Genomic DNA, 24,175 nt, shown 5'->3' with positions numbered 1-24,175 from the left:
CTCTCCTGCATCGGCATGGGAGAAAGACTGATACATCACGCATTTCCAGCATAGCTCTCTGCTTCAAGGGCAGGGGGAAAAAAAAAAAAAAAAACTGATGCTTCACGCATATCCTGCATAGCTTCAACGACAGGGGTGAAGAAAAAAAAAGGATTCGCAATCACAAAGCGAGGAGTAGCTGGCTTGTTACGGCGGTTACTACCCCAACCAAATGTGCCTGATACTTCACTTTCAATGCATATCCAGCATGGCTCTCTGCTTCTACAGCAGGGGAGAAGAAAAAAAAAAAAAAAAAAAAAAACCAACAAGAGCTGTACAACATAGTCTAGGTAAAACAAATAAGCATGGGTGTAGCTTGCTTATCGCGGCGGTTACTGCCCCTACTACCCCTAACTAATCAAGCTAGATATTTCACTTGCATGCAGCTCCATCACTGCTCTCTACATTAATGGTGGGGGTGGAAGGGGAATAGAACAAGGAGCTAAGAGTAACAGATAAGAATGAGAGAAAAAATGTGTGAGGCTTGCTGGGCAGACTGGATGGGCCATTCGGTCTTCTTCTGCCGTCATTTCTATGTTTCTACGTTTCTATGTTTCTATGTAAATACATTTACATACAAATCTAGGAGGGGGCCATTGGGTCCCTTAGGGAAAAACAAAAGCAGCACAAGTAATTCAATAGTTTCAAACTGCAGGAGGGGAGCAGGAAAGGGAGAGAAGCATGAGGCAGCTAAAAAAGACTGTCCCTTGGAACATAAACCCACTTGTTCCCCTAAGGCTGAGCAGCATCATAGAGCAGGAGGGTCTGAAAGTACGAGCCACGCTATTTTAGTCTGCAAATACTATTTTAGAGAGATACAAGGATTATTAGGAATGGGCACGGCTCAATGATGAATGGTTCAGAGACAAAATGGAGAACAGACAAATACCTTGGAACACCCAGGATAGTGCTCCCTGTTTTTTAAGCTGATGATGGGGGATTCACAGTTGGCCCTTTTACGAGGCCAGCATGTCTGTGGACCAAGTGCAACCTGCAGCAGCAATGCAGATGTCCACCGGTGCTTCTGCAACTCCAGCTGTGATTTCTAAGATTGTAAATGCAGGCATGCCTGCTCCAAGGGGCACAGCTAGTCATCCTGCCACAAAAAGCCCTAACAAAAAAGCATTGATAAAGTACCCACGCAATTTAAATGAGGCAGCAGCATTGCAGAAAAGTCCTTCCCCAAAGGTGTTATGGCAGGCAGATGCCAGAGACAGGAAAGAAATCAGCCCATTGGGCTTCTGCCCAGGCAAAGGAGAGGTCTCTCCCTCAAAATGTGCAGCCTAGAGTGCTTGAGGAAGCAGCAGTTTGTGTGCAGGGTGTAGCCATGTCGAAGGAGTAACATGGTGAAGGCCTGGTAAGCACTGCTGTAAGGTGATGGCCTAGTTGATCCCCTACCATAGGTGAGACAACAGAGCATACAGATGGCTCAACTGCTCAGGGAAAAGGGGATTCACAGCTCGAGTACACATAATAGTTTATTGCTGTTTGTTAAATAATTACTGCATAATTACTGCATAATTGTTGGGTTTTTTTTTGGGGGGGGGGGGAATTTATAACTTGTATTTTAGGGGAAAGAGATAGGTGGAGTTCAAGGATATCACAGCTCCCTGTTATACAGAGCTATAGTAAAAACTCATTTTGACTACCAAAGGTGGCTATATTTAATCAATTGATACACTAAGAAAAACTCTAGACAGATTTGTATCCACTTTTCCCAAAGACTATTATACAGAATGAGACATTTGTAGTTAATTATTGCACATTCACAATCAAAATACTTAATTGCAATAAGATGCTTTGTAAGATTTTACTCTGCACTTCATTCTGTTATTTGCTTACAAGTCGCTCAGAATTTTGCATTAATTAAATAGCATAATGCAGCTTTTTATTTCAGAAAAAACATGAAGCATGCAGGGAAGTTTACAAAGAGACAGGAGAATGAAAAAGTTGAAATTTCTTTTTGAAAAATAGAAAAAGAAAAGGAGTAATCCAATTTTGGAAACACAATCACACAAGTTAGTTGCTAAGGGATTTAAACATACACATTACGTGTGACCTTGAGATTTGCTATCACCTGCCAGCGTCATACGCTCATATTTTGACTCTGTGTAATGGTTTATGTTCCTATTTAACCAGTAGTATCTCATAATATTCAGATACAAGATCCAGGCCGACAAGTTATTTGACAGTCATGTATAACAGTAGAATATCCGGTCCAACAGGTGTGTTGCAAAATAGATGGCAAAGGTCCATGTAGAGAAACCCAGAAAAAAACAATTAAAACAAGAAAAGTTCACTAATTCCGAAATGCCAAATCTTTATTGAGAAGTCAGTCCCCGGACATGGAACCGTGTTTCGCTAGGGCTGCATCGGGAGGAACGAATTACATGTAGTAAAATATAATATCAATGGCATTACACTCTTGAGAGAAGTCTCCCATTAAATACAGCAAAAGGAATATTCAAAGGATAATTTCTGAAGTGATATCCTTGAAAAAGAGTGAAACCAATTACAATTAGCAGAGCACCATTCTATTATGTGCTAATAAGGTTGTTCAGTCAGAGAACACAATGACAGTAAGAGAAGGACTGGCAAAATCACTGCAGCTCTTGTATGTAAATGTAGTGCCTTTCAAGTGTGCACTATAATAAGGGAATTTCATTTGAGAAACCACATAGGGTTGCTGAATCTGTGACGTTCCACCAGGTATCAATACGGTCTGAAATTTCCCGCGGGTTGTCAGACTCTAAAAGGAGCGAATACTGAACCTGGGCAGTTCCAGTTCAACATTGTACCAGCTTCAGCTGCATCCCGATCGTCCAAAAAATCTCTCTCCATATACTTAGCATTCTCTGCGTTTAGAGTCTCTGATAACTCCCAGGAAATTTCGGACCGTATTGATTCTTGGTGGAATGTCACAGATTCAGCAACCCCGTGTGGACCTTCAAGGAGTTAAGGGTCAAACCTTTAATTCAAGCCGTCCTGCAAAAATTCCAAAATTAGAGGGATTTTGACTGCCCGAGGAGGGACACCACATGTTTTCTGGAAATCCAGATACACTATATCAACTGGCTCGCCTTTAGCCACATTTATTTATGCCCTCAAAAAAAATGTAGCAGATTGGTGAGACAAGACTTCCCTTGGCTAAATCCATGTTGGTTTTGTCCCATTAAATTATGCCATATGTTCAGCTATTTTGTTCTTTATGATTGTCATCCATTCCAGACAAAATGATAGAACTGACTCACTGGTTTGTAGTTTCCTGGATCACCTCTTGATCCCTTTTTAAAAAATGACATTACTTTGGCAACCCTCCAATCTTCAGATACTATAGCTAACGTTATTAATTACAAATGATTAATAGGAGGTCCGCAAATTCATTTTTCAGTTCAACTTTCTGGGATGTTTACCATCCAAGTCCAGGTGATTTGCTACTCTTTAGTTTGTCAATTTGTTCTATTACATCTTCTAGGTACACAGAGATTTGTTTCAATTTCTGCCTATTTATCACCTTTGAATATCACTTCTGGCATAGATCTCTCTTACATCTTCCTCAGTGAAGATAGATGCAAATAATTAATTTAGTCTTTGCTATGCCTTTGCATTCCCTATATGCCCCTTGATCATTTAATGGTCGAACTGATTACTGCACAGACTTTTTACTTCAAGATGTACTTGAGAAAGTACAAATTCTCTGTCTTCTTAATCAATGTTTTGCATTTAACTTGCCAGCACTTCATTTGAATCCCTTTTCCATTTCTTTAAAGATTTTTTTTAAGCTATTATAGCCTCTCACTTCACCTTTTAACCATGATGGTAATAGTTTAGCCTTCCTTCCACTTTTTCTAATATGTAGAATACATCTAGTCTGGGCTTCCAAGATGGTATTTTTAAACAACGTCTATGCCTGATGTTAACAACTTTTGCAGCTGCTTCCTTAATTTTTTTCCTATTTACCTCATTTTATCAGCCACCCTTCTGAAAGTTAAATGCTGTTGTAGTAGATTTCTTTAGTGATCTCCCTCCAGCTATTAAGTCAAATTTGATCATGTTGTGATTACTATTGCCAAGTGGCTCCAACACAGTTACCTCTTGCATCAAATCCTGTGTTCCACTAAGTCTAAAATTGTCTCCTTGTTGGTTCTTGAACCAGCTGCTTCTTTTATTTCATCTAGGAACTTGACCTCTCTAATATGTCCTGATGTGACATTCACCCAGTCAATACTGGGGTAATTGAAGTCACCTATTATTTCTGTGCTGCTGATTTTGTTAGCTTCCCTGATTTCTTTTAGCATTTAATTTCCATTCATTTATATGGCAGAAATCATAACGGAGATTGAGAACAAACACAAATCACAACTCCACTTTCAGGAGTTCAGTTTAGAACCAGAGCCCTACGTAAACATTTATATTGCATCTCCCGTAGATCAGAGTCCTCAGTCAATTGAGGTATTTGTTTAATAGCAGATAGGCTAAAGAAATCAGTCAGAGATGGTATTTCCACCTTCCACCTAGTTTGCAGTTCATCACATGAAATCTCCACTGCAATATTAAGCAAGGATTTGCGGATCCAAGAAATTCCCATCCGCCTTTGAAGCTCTATCTGAAACAATTCCTCCAGCCAGTTTATAAAAGCATCACAAAGATGAGATTTCTGCAAAGAACAAAATGTAATGACGTAATTGAAGGTATGCAAACAAGGATTTAGAGGAGAGTGCAAAACGCGTGGACAAGTCCTGATAAGAGTGTATAGTGCCCTTGGAGTCTACTACATGGGAAAGAGTGGACACACACCCCTCCCCTCTCACTGAGAAAAGAATGAGACCTGCAAACCAGGAAGAGAATCCAAATTTCCCCTAATAGGCAAATACATGGATTCATGAGGATGTTGGCCCAATCTAAAACAGAGAAATGCCCAGGCCTTACGTACTGAAGTCAGAACAAAATTACCACGAAAAGAAGAAGGCAAGTGAGCAGTCTTAGCATGCAGGACATATACTGGGAGTAAGTAAACTATTTTTTTTTTAAATGTTCTCCTGCAAGTGTACGGAATAATTTATAGCAACATATGCACTATGAGGAAAACAAACTTTAAAAACCAGTTGTGCTAAGTTTACAGGGCCCTGGCAGAATTTAAGATGTCTAGCATTTCAAGAAAACATGAGTGATCAGAAAAAACACGTCTTATTTTTAAATGTGTTTCAAACTAAACTATTATACATCACAGAATAGCACAATCATTAAACAAACCACAGCAATAAAGGAAATAAAATGGTTCTGTTCAAAAAGTTTGCATACCGTTAGTTCTTAATATCGTGTATCGCCCCTTTTGCATCAATGATGGCTTGCTTTCTTTTGTAATGGTTGTGAATGAAGCCCTTTATTTTCTCATGTGGTAAAGCTGCCATTCCTCTAGGCAAAAAGCCTCCAGATCCTGCCAATTCTTTGGTTGTCAAACTGCATGTTTGAATTCTCTCCAAATTGGCTCAGTGATGGCCAAGAGACTGTGATGGCCATGTCAGCACCTTCACTTTCTTCTGCTGCAGCCACTGAAGGTTCGACCTGGTCTTATGTTTCAAATCATGGCTGATAAATGCAAAATTCTCCTCCAAAATTTTCTGGTAAGATGCTGCACTTATCCTGCCATCAACTTTGACTAAATTCCCTATGCCGCTGCAGCTCACCCCCCACCCAACAGCAGAGATCCACCCCCATGTTTCACGGTAGGGATGGTGTGCTTCTCTTCATAGGCCTTGATGACGCCTCTCCAAACATAGTGTTTATAGCTGTGACCATAATGTTCAATTTTGATCTCATCACTCCAAATTATTTTGTTCCAGAAATTCTGAGACTTCTCTATGTGCTGTTTTGCATATTGTAAGCGGGCTGTTTTGTGGTACTGGTGCAGCAACGGCTTCTTTTCTAGGAACTCTATCAAACAGCCCATTTTTCTTAAAGTATCTTCTTATTGTGCATGCTGAAACACCCACACTACTTTGTTTCAGAAAATACTATTTCAATAGAAGTTGCTTATGAATTTTTTTTGCATCCTGACAAATTTTCCTGGCACTATCTTGGTCTACCTGACCATAGCTTGGTATTAATAGAACCCATAATTTTAGACTTCTTGATCAGAGTTTTAAACAGTACCGATTGGCATTTTCAAATCTCTGGATATCTTTTTATATCCTCTTCCTGTTTTATAAAGTTGAACTACTTTTGCTTGCAGATCCTTTGATAGTTATTTTGCTTTCCCCATGTTTCAGTAACCACCAAAGTAGTCAGTGCGGCCCTGGATGAAATGCACAAGGATTTCTCAAGAGCTAAGAAACTCATTGACTATTTATACACTCAAGCAAGGCACGGGTATGGATACCTACTCTTCACTGCCATCTCAACCTGTGTGTATTATCAGCCCAAACATTCAAGGGTATGCAAACTTTTGAACAGGACCATTTTATTTATTGCTATGGTTTAAATGATTGTATTATTCTGTGATACATAATACCGTATTTTTCGCTCCATAAGACGCACTTTTTTTCCCCCAAAGGTGGGGGGAAAATGTATGTGCGTCTTATGGAGCGAATATAAAAAAAAAACCAAACAAAAATCTAACAAACACCCCCCCCCCCCGACTCCCCCAAGACCTGCCGACTTAATTTCCTACAACCCCCCCCCCCAAGACCTGACAAATTAATTTCCTGCAACCCCCACCCTCCTGACCCCCCCAAGACCTGCCGAATTAATTTCCTGCAACCCCCCACCCTCCTGACCCCCCCAAGACCTGCCAAACGTCCCTGGTGGTCCAGCGGGGGTCCAGGAGCGGTCCGGGAACGATCTCCTGGGCGTGAGCCGTCGGCTGCCAGTAAACAAAATGGCGCCGACGGCCCTATGCCCTCACTATGTCACTGAGACCGACCGCTGCTATTGGTCGGTCTCAGTGACATAGTGAGGGCATAGGGCCGTCGGCGCCATTTTGTTTACTGGCAGCCGACGGCCCTATGCCCTCACTATGTCACTGAGACCGATCGCTGCTATTGGTCGGTCTCAGTGACATAGTGAGGGCATAGGGCCGTCGGCTGCCAGTAAACAAAATGGCGCCGACGGCCCTATGCCCTCACTATGTCACTGAGACCGACCAATAGCAGCGGTCGGTCTCAGTGACATAGTGAGGGCATAGGGCCGTCGGCGCCATTTTGTTTACTGGCAGCCGACGGCTCACGCCCAGGAGATCGTTCCCGGACCGCTCCTGGACCCCCGCTGGACCACCAGGGACGTTTGGCAGGTCTTGGGGGGGTCAGGAGGGTGGGGGGTTGCAGGAAATTAATTCGGCAGGTCTTGGGGGGGTCAGGAGGGTGGGGGTTGCAGGAAATTAATTCGGCAGGTCTTGGGGGGGTCAGGGGGGTGGAGGTTGTTAATTTAAAGGGTTGGGATGGGGGGGGGGGTTTGGGGGTTCCCACAGAAAGAAAAATTTTCTGATCTGGGGAGTGGACCGAAATGGCCCTCCCCAGACCCGAAAACAAAATGGGGAGAAAAAAAAAAACTATGCACTCCCCTAATTTGCTCCATAAGACGCCCAGACGCAGAGCCGGTTTAGCACAATTTTTTTTTTTTTAAATTTTCCCCCTCTGAATCCTAGGTGCGTCTTATGGTCAGGTGCGTCTTATGGAGCGAAAAATACGGTAGTTTAATTTAAAAATACACCAAAAATAACAGACGTGTTTTCTCTGATCATTCATGTTTCCTTAAAATGCTACACTTCTTATATAAGTATGTAAACTTATGATCACAATTGTATATTCAAATACTTTTTTTCTCTGTATAAACTTGGTTGTGTGTAGCAAAAGCTAAAACCTCAGTGACATTCTTATACTACTAGACAATCATAGGGTCCATGCAAAAGAGCTCATTAAACAAAGGAGTCTGTGGGGAAGCAATTGCAACATAAGAACTTATTGGTACAATACTAAATATTCATTTTGAAAAGACAGCCCTTACTAGGGCCACTTATAATGTGAAACTAAACACTTAACCCGACATGCCACAGAGTTAAAAAACGATCAGAAACAAAGAAAATAATTTTTGGCAGTGCATGAAGATCTGCAAAGAGAAAAATCTAAAGTTCTGAAAAACTGGACAGAGAATCCAGCTCATCCCCCTTCTTTGAGTTTGGGTGAGGCAGAACACTTTAAGAACCACTCCCATTAACAAACAGAAGCTTTTTCACATCAACCCGGCAGTTATCCAAAAGGGCCTGCCCTTTATTCAAAGACTTAATTATTTTTTGTGAATACCACACAAGACACGTTTACCATCTGCAGCTGCACAGTGCTTCTTTAACAATGCAATGACCCCAACTAAAGCATTTCAACATAGCCAACTGTCATGCTAGTTGCACTGAAGCACTGACTTCATGGACAAGTGACCATTCTGTTCAGGAAAAAAAAAAAAGCATTGTCACTGCTTTACAGAAAGCTTAACAGTTCAGTTTCTCAGCATTTAAAACTAAGGATCACATTCCCTGTTAAAAGCAAGGTACTAGTCAATTCCAATAATAAAACTGCAAGAATGTTATAAGTGGAAAAACCTGTCTTCGTAGGTTCTTGACATATGTTTCTTTTCAAGACAAACAAGATTTTCAGCATTTTTTTTTTTGAGAAGGACAATAATATTCAGATCTTAAAAGGTGCCTAGCAATACACAGGCCTACCGATGTTAATACACAAAAAAGTGTGTGCTCTCATGTATCAGCTGTCATGGTATTTAGCAGTATATTCTTATATGCTCAGACAGATCAGATTGATCTGTAATAATTTTACAGACAAGGAATTTACAATATGAAGTTATTGTAGATATGCAAAATATAACTAATAAAAATATCACAGAGAAAAACAAAATTGGGTTAAATATATTAATATTGATGTATATTTAACCCAATTTTGTTTCTCGGTGCGAATGTTTGGATCAGTATGGCCACTAAATTTAGACAATATATTTAATAAAAATAATCAACCTAAATAACTATATGAAACTTATTGACAAAAATCTGAGAAAAAAAGTTACCCAGTTCATAGGAGAACTAAGGCTTAATAACTGAATATTCCAAATCTATGTTCTGATTGCAAGACGTTGTAGTTGTTACATTGTCCTTGTATATACTGTAAATGAGCTGCTTTCTGGTTGATGTTCAGCCAGATTGTTCAACTGACTGCACAAACTATAGCTCCTATATATAAATATGGAATTGCAATGTATGGTGGAACAGCAATGGCACATTTTAATGCACTCTGAACATGACAGATGTTAGTGGGCCCTTGGTTTACACATATGTGCCGTGATATAATGTGAAAGGGCTCAATGTTATGCTAGAAAACCATACTTTGAATTAGAGATGTGAGTTTTCCATGAACTTTGGAATTGGAAACTTTTTCCATATAAATTTTGTTCTTGTTTGCACTATAAAGTTTCCAAAAACTTTATTATACAAGTTTCCCTGATGCCCTAGTTTTAGTAAAAGAAAAAACAAAACCACAAAACACTCACTGCACCATATTAAAATTTCCCATGCTATTTGTCAAAGTTGTTTAAGTAACCAAGTAGCTGAAATGAAATATTTGATCAGTGGGGGAGGGGAATTCAATAAATACACTTACTGAGGTTTGAATGTTATACTGAAACAAATTCAAAGCTTCTAATTGCCAAGCTTGCTTAAGACTGCATTGGCATCCATTCATTGTTACTAATGAATTTTATGAAGCTGAAAAAGCATGGGGAACTTTTCTACCCCACATCTCTGCTTCGAATACAGAATTTCTACTAAAAATTCACAATGTTTCACTGTAATACCTACAGTACCTGAAGTGTTGAAAAGTGGACTATAAATCAAGTAAAAAAATATATGAAATATAAATTGATAAGGTACTGGGCAAGACCAGATTGACCTAATGAACTCTTACTGGCTGTCAAAATATGACAGTAAAAAAGAGCTAGGAGGCTGCAGTACTGGGAATACCCATCCTTCACTCCCTCCAAAGCAGAAGCAAGGGGGGGAGAGGTGATAAAGAAATACTGCAGGCCAGAGAGTAGTTGGGTTGGTTGCAGCAGAATACAACTACCCAGAAACTTACTAGATAATGCGATCAGATTGATGGTGAGCGGGTGCTATCCAGCAAGGGACCTGGAAGGCTGGATGTTAAGGTAACCGTCTCACTAGTTTTGATCTAGATTATTACAAAACTTGATGGTAAGGCACAATGCAGGGTACTAAATGTTGGATTAAGCATGGGATCTTGTTTGGTCATCTATTTAGGATGATGATAGAGTGCCAAGTGAAGAAAAACTACTTAGATAAGGAGTAATAACCCTACAAGCAGTCAAATTTCTGTGGTGGATAGATGGTATATCTCCTTGCAATACAGATAGCAATAAATAACTGGGCAGACTGGATGAGCAAATGGGTCTCTCTCTGTCATCATTTGCTATGTTACTATGAAAAACATTTTCGGTAAGCAAGCTATGAACTTCTTATCTCAGCAGTGAGATGACTGCACTTGAAATTTTCCTGTTGTGTATCATCATTACAAAATTATTGCTACAAAATGTAACATTGTGCGACAATGTAGCATACATACAGAAACATACTTTTTTCAAAATATAAATATATCTAGGATGACAGACAAGTTCTATTGACATTAAACTTTAAAAAGGCTGTATTTAGAATATTCTAATATATTTCTTCACAAATGGCAGAGTGCTCATTCATATTTTAATTTTGTTCTCTGCAGTCATGGATTTTATAACTATCTACTGTCATGTGCTATATCTATTACATGCCATATCTATTGCATCTTACTGGGCTGAATTAAAACAGGCTCTTGCATACTTCCCACTTCTCTTTCTTGAAATTGCAATGACACCATGCTCCTTTTTAAGTTCTGCAAAATCAAACAATTGGAAAACATCTTGATAATTTTGAATAAAATCCTGAAAAACATGTGCTTTGATATATTCCACATCTAACTACATCTAAACAGATATTTAAGTGTTATATTATCTAACAGCTGGAACACAGGGCACAAGCTACTTCAATATAATCTGACTTACTGGTTTAATACTTTTGTATTTGCTGTTTTCTACACAATGTTGGCAATTCTCTATTTTGGGACATTCAGTTATTTTGGAAACTAAGGCAATGCCACAGCAGATAATTTTCTTCATTTTACATATACTGTGTCTCCAATGTATGCAAATTTATCTCATGCATATTCCTCGTGGATATCCTGAAAACCCAACTGGCTATGGAGTCACCCACACCATTCCTTCTAAGCTGCCTGGGGGACCGCCAATTGCATTCTAACCACAGAGGGGGCTGCATCAGTCTCGCATTCTGAATGCATGGAGCCTGCAAGACCCCCAGGACCTTATGGGTCTGCAGAGTTCAAACTGCATGCTGGCTGCAGCATGTCCAGCAGTTATAAATGTGGTCACAAACAAGTTTGGGAATCCTTGGCCTTCGTGAATGGCAATACGGCTCACAAGTTTCCAACGTGTGCTAATTCAATGTCCTTTTGTATCTGTTACCACTACCCTGAAACCTGTCATGCTTACTAACAAGGACAATACAAATCAATATAATATGCTGCATCTGGATTCTACTCAGAATTCCAGGGCATTGAAGAGCAACTTATGACAGCTCTGCCGCTACCAGTGGGAGTCTCTATGGGCACCAATTCAAAATAATCACATGAAAGACACATGCTCTGAAATAAAGACGGAGTTCTTAAAGATATTTTTCAAGTCCGATTTTCAATTTAAAACAAACAAATTATTCTTTTCTAAACAGTAGTATTTTAAACGTACACTGGCTGTATTCATTTATGATTTAAATAACTATAGAAGACAGGAAAAACATTTTTTCTAAAAAGCTCAAATGCTATAGTTGGCAAAGGGATCAAGCAAAACCTTTTTTCATATAAAACACTCTAAAGCTTTTCACTCTTTCCCTGCTAAAATTTTATGTCACCATCTCTTTCTACTCAACAACCAAACCAAGCATTCGAGCACCACTCGATAGTGGCAAACCATGCCAAAGGAAGCAGAACTGTGAAGCAAAAACAAAATTCATCTCATAATTCTTTGTACAACTAAATAGTTAAAACAAATGTGGATGCTAGGGACTCTTAGCCTGCAAACATGCCTGATTTATTATTCCCCAAAATGCTTCCCCCTTTTCATCTACCACCAATTTCCTTTCTTCTCCCATTTAAAAAAAAATAAAAAAAATGGATAGAGTCCAGGGTTTGGGAGGAGGAGGGATAAGACAGGCACCTACGAACTGGTTCAAAAAGGCTAGCTTTTATTAGGTTCAAGATAAAGCCCTCTGAGAACTGCTGCTGCAACACACACTAACCTATATTAGGGCGATGGGTGGACTTACTGGGGAAAACTACCACACCGGCAACAATTCTTGAAGAATCATGGCACATAAAGGCCAGCCTTCTCTTGCTAACATGTGAGGTATGTGAGGTAAAATGCTGGAGGCTTCACATGAAACAACAAGAACACACACAACTGGAATAAAGAGATTTGAATCTAAGGAAGGATTACATAATATACATTGCTATTCCTGCCAATTTTAATAAGTCTCCAGCAGATTAAGAATACTTTTCAAGCACAAATCAATGAACTACAGACCACTGGAAAGGCAGACTTTCATAGAGGAAATATACCGAAAACTATCCCATCCTAAGCACATCTGTTCTCCAGCCCTTTGCAACAGCATCCTGAGTGAGAACAGCTGGTAACAGAAGCAGGAGCTTAAAGGAAAGGCAATACTGGTTTTATTATGTTTTAGAATTAAGGTCACAGTAACAAGCATTTATAACAAGGGTAGGGTGCGTGTCTCACGCAGGTTACACAATGTGTGACTGACACACAAAGTAAAATGAGTTCAATAACTAAAGGCTACACTCCACCTCTCTCGTGTTTTGGTTACATCTCTGCTGTTTTTCTGACTACAATGCAATCTGTACATGTCTGATGTAATAATTCTCTCAGACTCCCTGAATTCTGTTTTCCATACCCTGTCTTCATTCTGAATTTAGTGTTTGCGAAAGATATCACATTGACAGCACTGGAAACCAGAGTCCTCCATTTAGCCATTGATCAAGCACAGCAGGAGCCACGACAGTGAAAGTTCTGCTGAGATGACTAACAACCAGGGCCGGTGCAAGGGTACAGGGCAGCCTAGGCGACCCTTGCGCTGGCCCCCCCCCCCCATTTCGGCGCCGACTGTGTGCTCGCGGCCCTGAGAAGCACACAGTCTCTATTTCTCTTTGCCGCGAGCGGGATAGGCCCCGTTTGCGGCACCACGTGGCTGCTCTTCGGCGCCCCCTATGGCTCGGCGCCCCTGGCGACCGCCGAAGTTTGCCTAATGGACGCGCCGGCCCTGCTTACAACAAAGCCAATTAGTGGCAGACTATGAGGATGGTTCTCACAAGGTGGACACCCATATACTAGGAACTGGTGAACTAAGCATGAAAAGCTCTGTAACCCTATAGAAATCCCTTTCGGCTGCTATGTTATCTGTTTCATACCATTTGAAATAAAAAACAACAAACAATGCTATCCATTATCAAAAATTGTCTTTTTTTTACATTATTTAAATTTTCTAGAGAAACATACCAAAAGTATGCAACATCCAGATGTCACAGAAAAACAGCTAGCACAAACATAAATAAGCAAAGGGTGTTCTGAATGGCCTGAAATGCAGTTTCTGCAGTTCTTTTAAGGCTTAAGAGGCAAAGCACCAGGGTTATTGTGCTCCAGCCTCTCCTCTCCAAGCAGCCTGCAGGGAAGAGAAGAAGCGGGGGTGAACCTGGAGCACACAGAAGAAAACAGCCACTCTGCTCCCTAATCCAGTCCCTTCCCCACCCACCTCTCCTGTATTGCAAAGAACAGAAGGGAAGGGGTGATATTGAAGCTGATCTGAAGAGCAAAGAAGAAATATAAAAAGTTTGAATAGGTACAGGTTTGAAAGTTGTGAGCATTAGAGCCACTTGTCAAGGCTTCAGCTCTGGTCTTGATGAATGAAAGTTGTGAGCAGTAGTGCCAAACATACTAATTCAACTCCTTTTTGTGTCCATTACCTTAATTTCTGGCAGAACAAGCCAGAACTGAATTCTGCCACACTCCCCCCAGCCCTTGGAAGAAGCAGAGAAGAACAGAAAAAGTTGCTTACCCTGAGACTAGGGCAGTCTCTTGGCTTTGATTCAGATGTATGAGAGAATGAGAGAGAGAGAGAGAGATCACACCTGTCCCTGGTCCTGCCCATCTCCCACCCACCCACAGATCCACTTCCTTTTTGTCTACAAATTAAGTCCTAAAAGGCATAAACTAAATATGCTGGAAGAAAGACACGTTAACCAAAGCAAGAGACATCACTCAACTTCTGCTCTTAGTTAAAAGTGAGGGAATGGATTGCACACTATTTGTTTGCACCTTACAACAGATGGTGTGAAGCAGCAGTTACAGCCTTTACAGCTACAGAACATGAACAGTTACTTTAAAAGAAGACAATGAATGCGCGGTGTATCAAGTGAAACAAACAAAAATAAGACAAACATATGGGAGAAAAAAGGGCACCTCAGGGGAATAAGAAGGTGGAAACTCTACATTATCCCATTTGGACCCATTCAAAAACCACAGCCTCAGTCTCTCTAGCCTTTGGAGTTTGAGATCTCTGCCCATAAATATTAGCTGTTTAAGTTTTGCTATGCACAGAAATAAAAATGTACAAATAAAAACCTAATATATATCAGGTAACACCTAACTTTCAAGAGCCAAAAACTCTTTTCTTCAGGTCAGAAGCTTTACTATGCCTTGCATCCCTAGTATCGGATGATGTTAAATAAATTATCAGAACCAGTAAGGAGGAGGGATAAGAACATGCATCTAAATAGAAGAGGTAGATTGGTAGATGCCATTTTTACCAGCGGTACTTTTCCAATCAGACCTTCCTGGTAGGCTCACAAATTCAAAGAAAAAGTTCAGTGTAGAAGATGGGATAATTTCTGACAGCTCTTCTCAAACTCTGCAAATATAAAATGGCACTGTAGTGGAAAAAGGGAGTATCTTTAAGCATCTCGGTGCTTAAAGATGGAAACTTTGGTGTTTAGTTCTTCTGCACAGACTGCTTTCTGTGTCCTTTGTCTTCAGAAAGTCATTTAACCTCCCTAGAAGGCAACGGGTAACCTGCACAGAGACAGAATTACAACCTTAAACAGTAGCAGTGTGATCTATGAGAAAGAATGGCGTTAACCTGCACAGAGCAGCTGTCACAAACTTAAAAGGCAATGGTACAATTTTGAAAAGTTAGACATGGGAGAAATGGAGAGTGGCTGTTGGATTCCATTTGTGAATTTATAATGCATGTTCTCAAAGTGGAAAAACCACTGCTAGGCAGATTGGATGGACCATACTGGTCTTTATGTACCATCATTTACTATGACTTTTGAGTTAATATATCTTTTCATCTTTGGTCAATTCTGTAAATGAGTGGACAGGCACATACAGTGAAATCTTTTATTTGATAGCCAGCTGGTAAGATTTATGACGTGGCTTATGTTTGCATGTGCAACTGTGAAAATATTTAAAAATGTCACAAAAATGTACAAATATTGTCAACTGTTGCTTTGGGTAATGAGAAATTGAGACCTTAGCTAAATCTTACAAGAACATTTTCTTGTCTGTGGGTTCAAACAAGTTCAGTTTAATTTGCAACTTCTACAGATACACTCAGGATGGAAGAAGCATTCAGTCTTCAGGAATGATTCCTAGAAGCTGCTCAGTGCCCCTTTTACCACATGAAGTTGCACTAACTGGCCAATAATGTGGCATTATAGTTCAGAAGCATCAAGCTTGCATTACATATTTCTCTTCTCCTGAATTTCCTAAGTTTCTTAACTCCTGTTTTAACCCTGAACCAGTTCCATGTTAACTCCTTTTTTCCAGTTAACAATGTTCTATGCAAACCGACATGATGTGCAAACGAATGTCGGTATATAAAAACTTTAAATAAATATTTGAAAACAAAGCATGCAACATTTTACAAAAGATTTTTGAAAAAAATCCATACATCAATTTCTACCCTAAAAAATGTAAGCTGTGTCTAACAGAACAACCTCAGAAACTGCCAACTGGGTTTTTCTGTAATTATTCTAAAGCAGCCTGTGGATACAGTTCGAACTATTATGCAACCTTTTCCCCTCGCTGTCCCCATTAACACATCAACACTGCTGCTTCCAGATGCATTTAGTTTATGTTCCATGCTGTCCTACAACACAGACAATGTTTGAGACTGAAAGTTTATAAAGAGATTCTAGCTGTTATGTTTGGATTCATTCCATGCTCATTTGTGGCTTTAGTGTAGACGAAGACATCCCTATGTGGAAACATTTGCTGTGCTGACGGGTGTTGCTATAAATGGAGCCTTGAAAATTAAATTAACTGCTTATTGTTTGTGACACACAAACTCTGGAAAGGTAAGGTTTGAAATTTACTATGCAGTAGTATTTTCAAAACATGCTGTTAGTTTTCTGTCCTAGTTATGTTAAGCTGACTCCATTTTAATTTTTTTTATCCCGGGTTCTAATTAATATTGGCGAATTCTCCCAAAACTGAAAGGGTCTAGTGAAATCCCAGGCAAATATGGATGTAAAGGAAGGAAGCTTGTGCAAGCATGAGCCTGCTGGATTCCACCATTTTTGTTGCCATGGGAAAAAAAAAAAGAGTTGGGTGCACATCTCCCCAGTCCACGGCTATTGTACTGCTCCATCTCTTTATTTCCTCTGTTTCCCTTCCCTTCCAGCTGTGCTCCTGTCTATAAGCCCATTATGCAGCTTCAGCACCTTTCTCAAAAAGACATCAGGGAGAGAAGAGCAAACAAACCAACACAGGAGATGGGGAGCATGCAGAGGAAAAAAAGTTTAACATTTCATTACATCTTCGCTCTTTTTCCATCAGCCTTTCACCACCCAACATTTCCCTTTAAATGAAAGTCAAATATAGTTCTATAGCTCAGGTTTGGAATAATACCTGGGTAATTCTATAATTAATGGCAAGTTATATGAAGAAAAGGGGCAAAGCTGTTTTTATGTTACATAAAATGGTAAGATTATATAGCCAGCTACAGAACACACGTAAAAGTTTATTCTGAGGCGAGAAGAATGATAAGCGGAGTGCCTCAAGGATCAGTTCTGGGGCTGATTTTGTTCAATATCTTTGTGAACTACATAGCAGAAGGGTTAGAAGGAAAGGTTTGTCTTTTTTGCGGATGACACTAAGATCTGCAACAGAATGGACATGCCTGAAAGAGTGGAGAGAATGAAAAGTGATCTAGGAAAGCTTGAAGAGTGATCAAAGGTTTGACAACTGGGATTCAATGCCAAGAAGTGCAGACTCATGTATCTGGGGTGCAGAAATCTAAAGGAGCTATACATGATTTTTTGTTGGGGGGGGGGGGGGGCCCACAAGAGGCTCATGAGCATGGACTGAGAAAGACCTTGGGGTGGTAGTGTCAGATGATCTGAAAGCAGCAGTGTGACAAGGTGATGGCTAAGGCTTGAAGAATGCTGGGCTGCTTCGAAAGAGACATAACCAACAGGAAAAAGGAGGCAATATTGCCCCTGTATAGGTCTTTGGTGAGGCCTCATCTGGAGTACTATGTTTGGTTCTGGAAACTGCATCTTAAAAGAGATAGACAGGATTGAAGCAGTCCAAAGAAATGCAGTCAAAATGGTGTGCAGTCTGCATGAAAAGCACACGAGATGAGACTGAAGGATCTAACGCTGTACACTCTGGAGGAGAGGAAGGATATGATACAGGTATTTAGATACTTGAAGGGTATAAATGATGCATGGGAATCTAGCTTTTTCCAATGGAAGGAAAGCTGTAGAACTAGGGAACATAATATGAAGCTCCAAGGGGGCAGACTCAGGAACAACATCAGGAACTATTTTTTTTACAGAAAGGGTGATGGATGCATGGAATGCCCTCCCGGTAGAGGTAACTGAGATGAGAACTCTAATGAAATTCAAAAGAGCTTATAATAAACACAGAGGATCCCTAGTGGCTAAAGGATGGAAAGGACGATAAGAGGTCATCTGCACGGAGTGGCAGTTGCTGCCCTTGATGGGGACTTGGGGGTGGCCTGCACGGAGCGGCAGTTACTACATTAATAGGATTAAAAAAAAAAATAATTAAAAGAATAAATAAAGCTTGCTGGGCAGACTGGATGGACCACTTGGGTCTCTTTCTACCATCATTTACTATGTTATTCTTTTTGATGTTCAGTGACCTAAACATGTCAGCCATTTAGGACTTCATTTTTTTTTAATGGCAAATGAAAAACATATAGTAAGCTCTTACCACTAAGTATTCTTACAAATTTTCTAAAATAAAATGTAAAACATTTTTGTTATATAGTAATTGTCAGCACATAGGGATCCCTTGGCCAACTCAATCTGTTCATTTGCCCCATCTGTGCCACCACAGATCCCTTTGCACCTTGTATGGTTTTCACTTTTCTTCAGTACTAAAGATCACAGCCAAGAAATCTCCAATTCTTCCTTTAACAAAATTCCCACCTTTTCTGAAGAATTCTAAATCTTAAAGTGATAATTGAAACAGCCTACACTATTAATAACAAAGATGCAAATTCTAGCACACATTTAAGAGATCCTGTACAGACATTTTAGTAATTATTGCAAGGCTGGATATACAAATTACAAACCTGTAATTGTAGTCAGTGTGTTAGATTAATGCATAACTCTTGCTCGGCTACAAATTAAGGTATTTACTTGGTTCAAGACAGTGATACAGAGAGGTGGGATTCAAGCTGCAGATCTCTGACCTCTGATGTTAGTATTTTTCTTAAAAAAAAAATAAAAAGGCACTGCTACTGGTTTCATCATCATCCATTCTGGGTTAGGCAACAACAATGTCTGTACTGGCTCCATTACAGATGACTGTCTATCCACCTTTTGCAGAGTCTACCTGAATACTAATAATGGAGTAAGTTGCCTTGAGCATTAATGAGGAAGATAAGCTAAAATATATATTTCTGAACTCTTGCTTGGCCCATTTCTCACAAACACTAAAAACAAAAAAAAACAAAACAAAACTCCCCCCAAAAAAACACCTTAAATGTTATTCCATTTATTTTATTTAAATGTTTTAAATACCGTCATTCCATGTGAGAATTACTAGTTCATAACAGTTTGCAGGTAAAACATTCATCATTATAGTGAGTGTTACAAGGTGGACAAACATTCATAATAAATGGAAGTAATACAATGGCAGACCTATAACATGAAAACAAAGCTAGATTAAAGGGGTTTGCGAGGGCGGGGGGTATTGTTCAAGACTTATTTAGGTTATCTGAGTCATGGGGGACTGGGTGTTTCTGTCAAGGAGAAGGCATTTCTGAATAGCCAAGTTTTGAGGTCGCTTTGGAATTTCTTTTTATTCTTTAATGTTCGAAGTTCTTCTGGCATGGAATTCCATAATTTTGGGCCAGCAATTGAAATCACTCTCGCTCTAGTTAGCATTAGATGAGAACCTCGTAAGTTTGGGATTTCTAGGAGGCCTTTGTTCTGTGACCTGAGAGTTCGTGGTGGGTTGTGAGGTTTAAATGTTATTCTTAGCAGATCGTTGTTGTTCAGGTTAATGTTATTGAATATTGTTAGAACTTTATAATGCATTCTTGACTGTACAGAAAGCCAGTGCAGAGCCAACATTATTGGGGTGATGCGGTCAAATATCCTTGCTCCAGACAATAGTCTAGCTGCGGCATTTTGCAATGGTTGCAGAGGTTTTTACGTGACTAGTCGGAAGTCCTAGAAGTGACGAATTACAGTAATCCAGGTTTGAGAAAATGAGAGATTAAAAAACAGTTCTGAAATCTGTTGTGCTTTGTAGAGGTTTCAATTGGCTCAAAATCTGCAGCTTGTGGAAACCAGATCTAATCAGTTTGCTTATGTGGGCTTTCATTGTTAAATTTTCATCGATTTGAACCCCTAGGTCTCTCACTTGGGTTGCTGGGGTTACTTGGCAACTTCCAAGATCTATCCCTGAGGGTATAGATTTTTGTGGGTTGTGGCTCAAATTATTTCAGTTTTTTTGGGGTTCATCAAGAGTTTCCATTGAGCTAGTTTTTCTTTTATTTTAATCATATATTCAGAAATTAGTGATGCTTTTTCAAATGATTTTGTTAGAGGGAAATAGAATTGTAGATCACCCACATATAGAACAAGTTTAAACCCAGGTCTGTTAGTAATTTGCATATGGGCAGCATGTAGAAATGATCCTTGTGCTATGGAAGGTGTCGGACAAGTGATTGTCGAGTTTTATTTATTTATTTAATAATTTATATACCGTTTTACCAACAATAAATGCTGACCAAAGCGGTTTACAATATTTCAAAGCAAAATTAAAAACCAGAAAAATAAAACTTCAGAGTTTTACTTGGAATGATCTATCTGCGAGGAAAGAGGTGAACTATTTTAGCACATTTCCATCAATCCCGATTTTTTCAATTGTTGGCATAGCAGGTTATGGTCAACAGTGTCAAAGGCAGCTGTTAGATTAATCAGGACTACACAATATGATTCGTTTGAGACAAAACCTCATAAAATAGGATCAGTTAAGGATTGAAGAGTTTCAGTTGAGTGGTATTTCCAAAATCCAAATAGGTTAGGATAAAGTGTTTGTCTTCAAGATGATTTTCTAGTTCGGTAAGAACTGCTTTTTCAAGTATTTTCACAATGAAGGTTAAATTGGAGATTGGATGATAGTTATTCCAATCACGCCTTCCAGATGTACTTTTTAAAATTGGTTTTAACACTGCCTGTTTTAGACCTTGGGGTATATAACCTTCCGCAAGGGCGTTGTTGTCTGGTTTACTTGTTTCCACAGGGTGGCTGATATTGGGTCAAGGGGATGTGTAGCAGGTTTCAGTTTGGCTATAATTTTGCTTACCTCCAGTTTCGATAAATGGTCATCATTTGACAGAGTATCTTGCGCAGATAGGTCTTCTGTTGCTACCAGAAGGTAGGAATTAGTGGTTTGTTATTTCAGCATCTTGATTTTTTTCTATTAGTGCTGTTGCATAATCATTACATGATGTTTTTGTAAAATGAATGTTCATTGTATGATGTGAAGGGTCTTTAGACTCTTAACGAGTTTTGATTTGAAAATTACTCAATGTATCTGTTTTGCGTAATATTCTTTTTTTTTTTGTTTATTCGTGTTCGGTAGTGGGATATATGAGATTTTTCTTCTTAGTGATTCATCTGGAGGGCTTTTTTGCTATCGTTTTTCTAGTTTTCTTAGTAGTTTTTTAGACTCTTTCAGTTTATCATTATACCAGGGGTTCATTTTTCTCTGATTTTCTTTTTGTTTGTAATGGGGTATGTTCATCTGTAATTTCTTTGATCATATTTTTCCACAAATCAAATACATCATAACAGCTGTCTAGGTTTAAATCATTAATTTGTTAGTGTTTCCATTTTTATTTTCTCTCTGAATGTTCTGGTGTTTTTCATATACAAAAAAACAACAACTAAAAGTTCTGATAATAGATCAGCTTTGATTAGATGGTGATCAGCTCATGGGATTGTCTTGTGTTTATTACTTATATTGTAGTAATTAGGATTTGTGAATATGAGATCAAGTGTATTGCCAGCTTTGTGGATGGCTTCAGAGACATATTGAGTCCATCCTAAGGCCTCCATTGCATCAAGGAACAGGTCGCAAGAGGGGGACCTTGGTAAATCATTTACATGTAGATTAAAGTCTCCTAAGGTTATTGTTGTTTCTGGAGTACAGAATTATTTTGTGAAAAGTTCAATAATAGGTGAGCAATCCTTTTGGAGTAAGCCAGGTGGGCAGTATTCCAATCCGATATTAATTTGTTTTAATTTTAAGATAGCTACTTCGTACGGAGGATAAATTTTAATTTTTAGTGTTAATTTGAGTTCTTTTTTGCAGATTATTAGTTGGCCTCCACCTTTCCTTTTTTGTCATGGTATATGAGATCCAGTTAAGCATCCAGTTCCATAGTATGCTGCCTACAGTATATTCAGATCCTTGAAAAAATACAGGCAGTGAAATCATCAGTAGCTTTGGTCATGTAAATTTGATTTCAAGCACATCTGTGTACAATAAACACCAGGGTCCTTTCAACCCAAATCTATCAAATTAATACACATGGACTATGGGGCACAAGATAATTAAAAAAAAAAAAAAAAGTTTTTTGCATTAAGATAATTCCAAGAAAAAAAGTCTTAGAAAGCTTCCCAGGCACGAGAGATTAAGGATTTTTCCAGAGGCAGAATTGGAAGAACACAGTTACACATCACTCTCCATTGCCTCTACAAATTTAGGGCTTGATTTATTAATTTTTTTCTCCCATCAACATAGAAAGGCAGAAGGTAAATCAAACATTTAAACAATTAAATTGAGAGCCTTACAAGAATAAGGTAGGTGGCAGAGAATTACTTCAACTAAAGTCAATTGACAGGCGCTGGCTCATACTTGCATGGCTTATATTGCTGTCACTACTAAAATAGCAAAAGGATCACACTTGCTCTCTCTAAAATAACATTCAGCTGAGAAATTAAATGTTAAACTTTAAAAAGAAATGGGCAATATTTTTTGTAATTGGCTTGTTTAAACTCAATTTACTAAACATCTTTCTCATCATAAACAAGGCCCTAAAAAAATAAATGATGTGCTTTATATCTAAATTATGAGACAACACCAGAGAAGTATTTTGGGTATTGTATTATTTATATTCCACCTTAAGCGGCAGAGCTCTAAGGTGGATAAGGTAACAAACAGCAATAAAATGACATACAAACACTGGACACCGTATCAACAGTAAAACTTGAAACCAATTTATAACTGCTCAGATAAGAATGACCCTTTCAGAGTACCTGTCAACATCCACTGAAATTATGCAATATCGATATATCCAAACCCTTTTCAGAACCTGAGGCAACCTGGAAGAGGGGTTAGCAATCACTAATTTATACCGTAGCAACAAATGTATTGCAACAGAGCTCCTGAACCCTCACAGTTGAATGCTGCATGCGGTATAGTGGAAGTCGATCTGATGTCTTCTAAAGCATGCAATTTTCACAGTAAATAAATTGCGGAACTGTCATCTGCTCCATCACACAGCAGCCAAGCATGACTCGAAAAGAAAAGCCGAGTCTGCTTCCAGTTCCCACATAAGCCCCACCATCCCCCGGAGTCAGCTCGCGGCTCAGCCTAGGCTCAAGCTCCCTAACAAAAACCCCACCGAGGGGGGGAGGAGGAGTTGGCGGCGGGCAATTCACGGCGGCTCCGGCTTCACCCATCTTAACCCCGCCGCTCACCAGCAGATAAAACAAAGGCAACGCCAGAGTGCAGCGAGAGCCCCAGCAACGCCCCGCCGTCGGGGGGGGGGGAGGGGACCGCCCGTCTCCCGAGCAGCCAGGCCCGGGGGAGAAGCCGCCACCGCCGGGCGGTTTCCAGGGCCACCCTCGTCCGGCTCCCTACCTGCCTGCCGAGCCCCACCTGTGAGGCGACCGGCGAGCTTCACCAGCCGCTGTCACTTACCGTATCCAGCAGCCGCGCTTCGCTCCGCGCGCTCTCCGGTAAGACGGAGCACGGCGCCAGCGACGCCTTCCCTCCCGCCGTCTCTCTCCTCCCCCTCCGCAGGCTCCGGCAGTGACGGAAGCCGCGCGCCCGCCGCGTGACGTCACCAGCCTGCCGCAGCAGGCACCCCCGCCCCTTGTCCGCCTCCTCGCGCCTGCCTCTTTGTCTGGCAGCCGGCGTTGCACAAGGGGAGGCTTCTGTTGCATTTTCAGTACGATTGCTGTTTTATAAGTCTAAGACCCGGTTTTTGGCATGCTTACTTGTCGACACTTAAAACAATGATCCTTTTTTTTTTCTAGCAAGAGCACCCGTTTAAGACGACGCAGTGTTCAAGTACAGTAATCCTTTCGTAATAAAAAAAAAGAGAATTGTCTGCAGTACTCCTAAAACGGAAGCAAATATAACACATCTTAAGACTCACTATTTCGTACCT

At 39.9% G+C, this 24,175-nt stretch overlaps 1 protein-coding gene across 1 annotated transcript in view; it reads right to left on the bottom strand.

Annotated features, from left to right (window-relative positions):
* CLIP1 (CAP-Gly domain containing linker protein 1) overlaps positions 1-23,847 on the bottom strand; it is a 162,090-nt gene extending 138,243 nt beyond the window's left edge. Inside the window, 1 exon segment of the mRNA XM_029571802.1 lies at positions 23,704-23,847. The gene's annotated coding sequence lies outside the window, so the exon portion shown is untranslated.
* Positions 23,848-24,175: the final 328 nt, after the last annotated feature.

This window comes from Rhinatrema bivittatum, chromosome 11 (genome assembly GCF_901001135.1).
Source record: "Rhinatrema bivittatum chromosome 11, aRhiBiv1.1, whole genome shotgun sequence".
NCBI lineage: Eukaryota > Metazoa > Chordata > Amphibia > Gymnophiona > Rhinatrematidae > Rhinatrema > Rhinatrema bivittatum.
The sequence above is the reverse complement of the archived record's forward strand: the minus strand, read 5'-3'. Positions and strand labels throughout refer to the sequence as shown.